We start from the raw sequence: 8,892 nt of genomic DNA, 5'->3' as shown, positions 1-8,892 counted from the left end.
CTGAGTATGAAAAAAATGGGCACAGAATTTAATTTGATTATGAAGACTATAATATGCAACTCTGTTCTCTAAAACTCTGGATACAATTTTGACTGGGGCAAAGAATGACTTAAGTGACCCTTTAAGGTGATTTCTATCTGTACATAAGATTTAATTCTTCAAGATTTGATCTACTCAGGCCCTTTTGAAAATATTACTGATGTGGCCACATTTTAGTCCAAATTTTTCTTTAACATACAATTTGACTTCTTTAAGAAGTAGAGTGTTGCTTTGAATTAACACCAGGATTCTAAGTTATTTAAAATAGGTAATGATATTTGTCTGTTGCATCCAGTTGAGTTAATCTGCATTAACTCTGTATTAAGAGATTAAGAGTTAATCTCTTAATCTGTATTCTCCAGTCATGTCTATACCAAATAAGAACCTTCCATGTTTTTGTGGCTTATCGGTACATCTATGAGAAACCAGGGAGGGCATTAAAAGCTGGCGGGTATAAAGCTCATTTACAGAAAGGTCCACACCCCCTCTTATTTTTAAGTTCTTATCTTTGAATTCCTGCATGGGTGGAGATCTCTTAGCCATGCTTCTGTGTTCACCTTCTAAATTACTCCTGGTTTCAGCTATAACTTTCTGTCATCAATTACAAAACTACTGGGGAGAAAAGAGGGGTAAATCTTTTTCAGTAGTAGAGTAAGTTGTTTGTTTGTTTGTTTTCTTAAAGAACTTTTTTAAGAAAACATTCTAACTTCTCAAATCCTCCCTTCTTCAAATGTATGCTTATTGTCATATGCTTCTGTGTCTTCTCAGGAGCCAACCCTCGACAGCTTACAAAGAGATGAAGCAAAGGAAACAGTGCCTTTCCTGGAGCCCTTCCTTGTGGCCCTATTCTTCTCCTGGTCACTCACCCATGAACAATTCACATTATCCGTGAATTCTCCCCTGTTCTTCATAGCCTGTCTAAGGCCTGTGGGTTTTTCAGTAAGGAAAACTGCCATTATTAAACAATTTTCACCCTAAACTGCCTTGTTTCACATCCTGTTTTAAATCACTAACACATGGAGTCCAATGTTCTAATACTGTGATTAAGAAAACCGGTGGTGTGGCTAAGACTCTGTGTTCCCAATCTGGGGGGCCTGGGTTCAATCCCTGGTCAGGGAACTAGATCCCACATGCCACCACTAACAGTTCATATGCCACAACTAAGGATTTCACATGCTGCAACTAAGACCAGGGGCAGTCAAGGCTATAAATATAGAAAATAAATGTTTAAAAGTTCTCTGGAACTGAGAACAGTGACTAGAATCCTCAACTGTAGTAAATTTGGGTATGTTACCATTCTTGGACTGAGAACTAAGAGACAGCTAAAGGAGAATAACCCATAGAGGTCCGCTTCTCCACTAAAACTACCCACATGCCCTCTACTTCCTCTCCCGAAGTCCCCTTCTACTTCTCCCGCTGGAAACTTGCGTCCCATTCTCATTTCCCCAGTTAGTCCCTGACTGTGGTAAATGGTCCCATCAGAGTTGCCATCTTGTTGCTTAAACAACCTTTAATATACAGAAAGCCCTTTGAAGGGAGGGAGACATCAAACTAAGAGCAACTCCTCATAACTCTGGACTCAGACCCTCTTTCTGACTTGGAGAGGGGAAAGTGAATTAGACATTTAATAAACTTTTCATTTTACATGGAACACGGATAGTAAATACAAGGCCAAATTGAAAACCTCTGTATATAAGTCATGTCATTCTTGTGCAGATGTTTTCTTAGGACAGAGTCTCAGAAATGGCATTGCTAGGTCAAAGGACAAATACATCTCTAATTCTGTTAATTATTTCCAGATCTCCCTCCATAAGGTTATGCCACTCTGCACTCCCTCTAGGAATGTATAGGGTTGTTTGTTTTCTCCTAGATTTGCAGCCAAGCCCAATGTCAGGCTATTGAATTTTTGCTAGTCTTATGAGTGAGAAAGAGTTTTTTGGTGCAGTTTGAGTTTACATTTAATAATGAGTAAGATTATCTATGGTGAAGTACTCTCTGTAGTCTCCCTTAAATATCCATACTTGGCAGAAGGGATTTTGTAATCCAAAGCTTTTCATACTTTCAAGTTACACCCCATGGGCTCCTCGCCCATCTTATACATTGAGTGAGGATGGACCTGACACATCTGCCAAAGGAACCAGAGGATCTAGACGCCGTCCTTTTCTCATAGTCTTTAGTTACAGGTTTGGCAGAAGCTGAATGAAGACTGCGAAGGTGACTCTCCAGAGCATAGTAAGGAAGGATTACTTATTCCACAAATTTACATTCTGTGCTATTTGGGGACCCTATCTGAACGATTAGTCTTCTCTTTTTCTGAAATGTAGTATTCACTGTAGAATGAACACAGAATTTTAGAAAGAGAGGGGAAAGAAGGAAGGAAGGAATGGAGGGATGGGGGGAGGATGGGAGGGAAGGAATATCATATTACCCAGGTCTGATGTGGGGTACTCCACAAGGTCACATTCATTTCTAATCTCCTTTGACTTATTAGATGGGGCACACCACAGGAGACGTGCTGGTGGCAGGAAGTGATTCCCTTGGTCCATCTCATGGCACTATCAGATGGGTGTGAGAGTCACCACTTCCATAATGCCAAGAGAAATAGCCTAATACATATGGGGGCTTTTCCTTCAAGTGGTATCAGAGGCCTTGACAGTAATCATCACTCCTTCTCAGATGCAGAACTGCCAAGGACTTACTGTGCGCCATGGACTTATGTGTCTAGATGACAGTTTACCGTGAGGTCACCAAGTCCATCAGAATTGAACTTCACTTTAACTGTGGTACACACACACACACACACACACACAGCACCTGATCCAGCTCAGTGTTTAAATGTCAGGATAAAGTGGCTGTTGGTTCCAATCATCCTGTTTCTTTGACATCTGCTTTTCCTGGTATTTTTTGCCATTTTATCACAACAGAGATTCTGATCTGTCAGTGTCACTAAATTAATAAAATTTCAATGGGTCCCATACACTCCTGAGGGGGTATGTGTTGGGAAAGCTTGATGCTCTGCTTGGCCCCATTCACTTCTTCAGTCACAAACATGTCCTGAGTCTGCAATATGGCAGGTGAGTTCTGGTGAGGGCTGGAGGTCAACGTCAACATGCTGGTTTTTTTCTGAATGGTCACATTCCCCATAGAAGCAGCTCAGGTGCCTCCTCCTCCAGGAAGCCCTAATGAGCTTCACCCCAGTCTGGATTACATATGTCGCCCCCACCTCAACCCCCAGTTCCCAAACAACTTTTTCTACCATTATACACAACATTACACCTAGACTACTGTATGCCTGCCTCCACCCTTGATCTCTGTCCTCTCAGCACCTATGATTGCCACACAGTAAGTACTCAGATTTATTACTAATTGATGGCTTGAATCAAGGGATGAAGAAATACTTGTTCTCAAAAATCATATAAAAGCTAGTTGAGCTTTCCTAAGTTATTGATAAAACCCAGTAACATATTTATGATGTCTTAAATACTAACAATATTTGGGAAAGACCCTGTTACCCAGGAAGAATGAAGGCAGAAGGAGAAGAGGGCAGCAGAGGATGAGATGGTTGGATGGCATCACAAATTCAATGGACATGATTTGGGCAAACTCCGGGAGACAGTGAAGGACAGGGAGGCCTGGCATGCTGCAGAGCATGGGGTCACAAAGAGTCAGACACAATGACTGAACAACAACAAAAATAGTATGAATAACTCTTAACTATATAAATATTTATGAAATGTTATCCAGTGTACCTTTCAACAGTAATCTGGAGAGTATTAGAATAATTTGATGTTGGTCTCAAGCTCAGTCATGGTCCTGTATCCAGAAGGGTGAAGCCAGACTAAGCCACAGCCAAAATAGACACATCACACTTTGGTCTGTTTGAATCTGTCTGCCTTTTCAGGCTGTCAACTCTCCCTGTTCTCTGCCTTCTACATACCTTGTTAATGTGAGGACAAATCACAGTGTAAGACAACAACAGTCATATTTCTAGCATAATTCCAGAAACACAAACCTTCCGTCTCCTTAAGTCTCAATTATTTTTTAAAAAATGACAAAAGGCATATGCCATGTCTTCTCTGCTTCTCGTCATCAACCATCACGTCCTACTGAAAATAAGGACACTCCATGAGTAGTCGAAGTTTAATTACAATACACCAGTCTGTTCGCCAGTTACATCTGCAGAACAATGTAATAAAAACTTAACAGATGCAGGTATGCTGGGGTAGGCAGCTCATATGAGAAAGAGTTCCTGATTTACCCCAGCAAATAACCCAGCGAGTGTATTTTTATAATTACCTACCATTGAAATGACATTCTAAAAGATATTTAAAGAAAGGATGTAAACAGCAATATTTCTGTGCTCAGTGTAGAGGCAACATCCTAGCATTGATAACCAGTCTATAAAATGCCTACATCACTAAACAGATTCAAACCCACTGGCTTAAGTGGCAGTCCTTTGACACATATCACTCTTCTCAAAGAGGTCCAGTGGCCGCCTTCTTGGTCTCCCTCTCTCTCTCCCCTCTGTCCCCTGACTTTAAGGGGACTCAAGCTGCTAAGAAGACAAATCTTTGTTTTTGAGTCACATGGTTTCTCTGTGCTGCCAGATATTTTATCCTGATGTGTTTATGTAAATTAGAATAACAAGTAATTCATCAGAAAATTATTTCTGCTCAGCGCACGTCAAAAAATAGATGTAACTGAAAAAAAGTTTGAGGAGGGCGGTTCTGGTAATGATCTAGCCTTCATCCCTGTTACGAATGAGGAAACTGGAAGGAGGCTGAGGAAAGCATCCATCCATCCACTCATGCCCCCATTCACTCATTATTCACTCAGGCAAAATTCAGTAACTAGCTAAGGTTTTGACATCATTCTTCAAGTGCATATACTTCTAAAAATTAAAATCTAAGCAGAGCATAGGAAAAAAAAAAGCCTACCACATAGTGCCTATATTTAAATATGCTCTTAAAAATGTTGCAGAAATACCTGTAGTTCTCATAAAGCATATTTCTATAGACATACCAATAGCTAAAGAACAGAAGTACAGTTTCAGGTACTTGGGAACATCAAAGACAATGCCTATATCAGAAATTTCCAAAAATCTGTTTTTTTCTTCTTTGCAGCATTAAGATAAGAACAAGGCATTCGGAGTAAAAAAATTCTGACTTTGAGCACTAGCCCTGTCTCATCCTCATTCTCTTCACTTTATGGGGCTGAACTGAGGAGCAGATAAACCGACTCATGTACCCAATGTGATGTTCTCACATTTATTCATATATTCATTCATTCATTCATTCAACACTCCCCACACTGATCCAAGTACTGTCCTGTGTGCAGCAGGACTACAAGGGTAAGACAGACAGACGAGGCACCTACTCTCACAGGGTTCTTCGTGTATCTAGCAGCCAGAGGCTGATCAAATAAACAGACTAATGAACAAATTATTAATTACAAATTAAAGTGGGACAAGCAGATAAAGAAACCATCACTGAGAACTCTGGGGTAAAATTCATTGAGGGAGATCCTTGGAAATTAAGAGATAAATGAGCGAGTACTGGGTGATGGGGTGGAGATGGATGAGACGGAACAGCATGTGGAAAAGCCTCAACAGCAAAGAGCACAGTGGTGAAAAGGAGCCCCAAAAAGATCAATGTGACTGTAAGCTGGGAACGGGCAGGAAAAAACTAAGAGTTGCAGCTCGAGATGGGGAGGGGGTGTCCAGCACACACAGAGTGCATTTAAAATGAAGCAGGCTGTAAAGGTAAAGTTCACACTGAATTTTGAAGACTCAGCATGAGAAAAAGCAAAATATCTCAATAATTATGTATATTGGTTGCATATTGAAGTGCTAATATTTGGATATACTAGATTTGAAAAAACATATTATTAATTTCATCTGTTTTTATGTTTTTTTCCCTAAATTTTTTAAGATGATTACTAGAAAAGTCAAGGTTATATATATAGCTCGTGTTATATGGTTATTAGAAGCTGCTGATTGTACATGCAGAGTCTTTTAATTCCAGACAAGGGTTTTTATCCTGAGCAATAGGAAGTCTTGGAAGGCTTTAAGCAGAGGAATGAGAGATCATTCCAGTTTCTGGGTGGAGAACAGATCAAAAGGCAGCAAGAGGGGATGTGGAAAATCAGCTATGGACCTCAACAGATCAGGCAAGATGCTTCATAACAGTTTGGTTTAGGGTCAAGAAGTACAGAGATGAGAGGGGAAAGGATGAAGGGATATTTAGGAGGAAAATATCAACAGGCCCCAGCAGTGAACTGTATATGGTACTGAGAGCCTCCACAGGGCAGAATCCCAGCTGGGAACGCAAGAAATAATATGTATACCATCCTAAGTCCTATCCTAGAGGTATGAATTCAGTGTTGTCGGAGCACAAAGTGAAAAACAAGACATGCTTGATGTAGCATATAACGCCGATGTTGCTTTCATTTTACAACGAGTTTCATTAAAAAATCAGGTTCCAGTACCACGCCAAGAAATTTCATTCTGGTTAAAGCATTAAATATCTTTTACCCAGAGCTGAACTTAAATCAACAGATACATAACAAGTATTGATCATGTGCAAGAGACTGTGAAAGACTGTCTCTTGAGGAGAAAAGGAAAGAGAACTAATATTTATTTAGTCCTCAATACCATGTGCCCAGAGCTTTATATGTGTAACTCATTCAATCAGCTTGAGAATCTTATGAGGTTATATTATTTCCCTAATTTAGAGATAAGTAAAACAAGGTAAAAAGAGCTTAAAATTTTGATTGAAATTTCAGAAAGACTGGGGCCATTTTTATTCTTTCCACACAATATCCCTACAGCCTAACCTTCTGCCTACCATACATTAAAATGCTCAATAAACCTGGTAGAATGAAAGGATAAAGGTTATACAGTTCATAAGGAGTAGAATTAAGTTTCAACCCTGTTGTATCTTGACTCAAGCACATGGTATCAAAGTTGGGGATTTTAAAAAGAATAAAATTAGATATAGCTTGTATATTCACATGTGGTTAATAGGTATTTATGTAAGAGTTCTTTATCTATGATAGATGGTCATCCCACACTTCACTGAATAAGAACAATTAACAATTCTTGGAAACACTGTGTGTCAGATGATATCCTAAACATTTTACTTGTATTTATCTTACTGAAGTCTTATTCTTAGCATAAATACCTGTGGGGTAGGAACAATTATTTTTCTCATTGTATAGACTGGGAAACTGAGGCACAGTGGGGTCCAGTCACTTGCCCTGAGTCATACAGTTGTAAAGGCATTAACCCCAAGGAACCTAACTCAAGAGTCCATAACTCACTTTGAACCAGTCTGGAGTCCAAACCCACTACTCCATGGGACCCTGGTTCTTACAAATAGCCCCCTAAGATTAGGGTGGAGAAGGCAATGGCACCCCACTCCAGTACTCTTGCCTGGAAAATCCCATGGACGGAGGAGCCTGGTAGGCTGCAGTCCATGAGGTCGCTAAGAGTTGGACATGACTGAGCGACTTCACTTTGACTTTTCACTTTCATGCATTGGAGGAGGAAATGGCAACCTACTCTAGTGTTCTTGCCTGGAGAATCCCATGGACAGAGGAGCCTGGTGGGCTGCCGTCTATGGGATCACACAGAGTCTGACACGACTGAAGCAACTTAGCAGCAGCAGCAGCAGCAGCAAGATTAGGGTGCCATTGGTCCAGCATGCTCTCTCGGGGCCACACAGTGTGATGGTTCATCCGGGCACCCCCCTTGTAAATCTAGGAAATCATGGTGTTCAGACAACTGGAGAATCACAGCAACATGAATACCAAAGAGCCTGTGGAACTCATTTAGTTCCACAGGTGCAAAATGTGCAAAAAGCACATTTATCCTGGGTCCAGAAATGTCCACTGGCAGGAAGCCATCATCTGTCTCTGACACTGGATAGAGCAGAGTATCAGGGGCTGAGTACGTTGCAGATTTCCCAACAGCAGAGACATCTCCGTTCAGCGTGAACAGTGAACTCAAGAGACTTGTTCACTAATGGAGCTTAAGAGTTAAGATGCTCTCTAAGAACACTGGGCATCAAGGGCTTGCTAGCAGCTCAGATAATGAACTGGGTGGTTATGACCAGCCATCCAGGCATTTCATGTGTGCTGTTTACTTCAAGTGTCAAATGACAGACTGACTCTTGTGATGTCTAAGAGGGCTTAGTGCTCTGATTTGGAAAATCTATTGGGCAAATACACATCTTATGTGAACATTTTACTTCTTTCAAGGCTTTAAAATGGTCACAAACATTAGCAGAATCCCTAAAGGAATCTCATTTTTTAAAAAAAGAAATAGTCTTATTATACAGTAAAAAATTTTAGAACAATATTTATTACCTGGTAGTTTGATATAAAGGCATCCCATCTGATATCCGTCAAGATGGCCAGAAGTACAAACAAGACCTCATTATATGGCAATTTAAGCTATAAGGTGCTTCAGTGCCTGCAAACTGGGAACAGCATGATGCTTCTCTACTTTATGGTGTGGTCTGCAGTCACTGGGAATCAGGACAGTCAGCCCAATGCCCTGCGTTCTAAGTGGCCATATGTAATATGTAGGGAGGACTGCCCCTGCCCACCTGGCAACCGGAAAAATAACCCTGCCAAGATTCTCAGCACTTGCTCTGTCAGAAAACTTATACTCGATTATCATTGCTTGTCTAATCCTCTGGTAGACCTCTAACTCCAGGAAGGCAAATCATACCCTCCTTTGGTGTTAAATTTATTTCATTTGCATTCTTTATTACTGCATCCCTAGCAGCTGGTACGCTGCCTGGCACACTGTAGGCACTCAAAGTATAGTGAATGGAAGAATAATGTGAC

The 8,892-nt window shown here is 40.6% G+C and overlaps 1 protein-coding gene across 21 annotated transcripts in view; it reads right to left on the bottom strand.

Moving 5' to 3' along the window:
- Positions 1-8,892, bottom strand: part of SLC8A1 (solute carrier family 8 member A1) — a 447,983-nt gene that overhangs the window by 275,849 nt on the left and 163,242 nt on the right. The window lies entirely within an intron of this gene.

Source organism: Bos grunniens, chromosome 11, assembly GCF_055505025.1.
Source record: "Bos grunniens cultivar Pamir isolate PY7600 chromosome 11, Bosgru_T2T1.0, whole genome shotgun sequence".
Lineage (NCBI taxonomy): Eukaryota > Metazoa > Chordata > Mammalia > Artiodactyla > Bovidae > Bos > Bos grunniens.
Note: the sequence above shows the minus strand (reverse complement) of the source record. Positions and strands in the feature narration are given on the sequence as shown.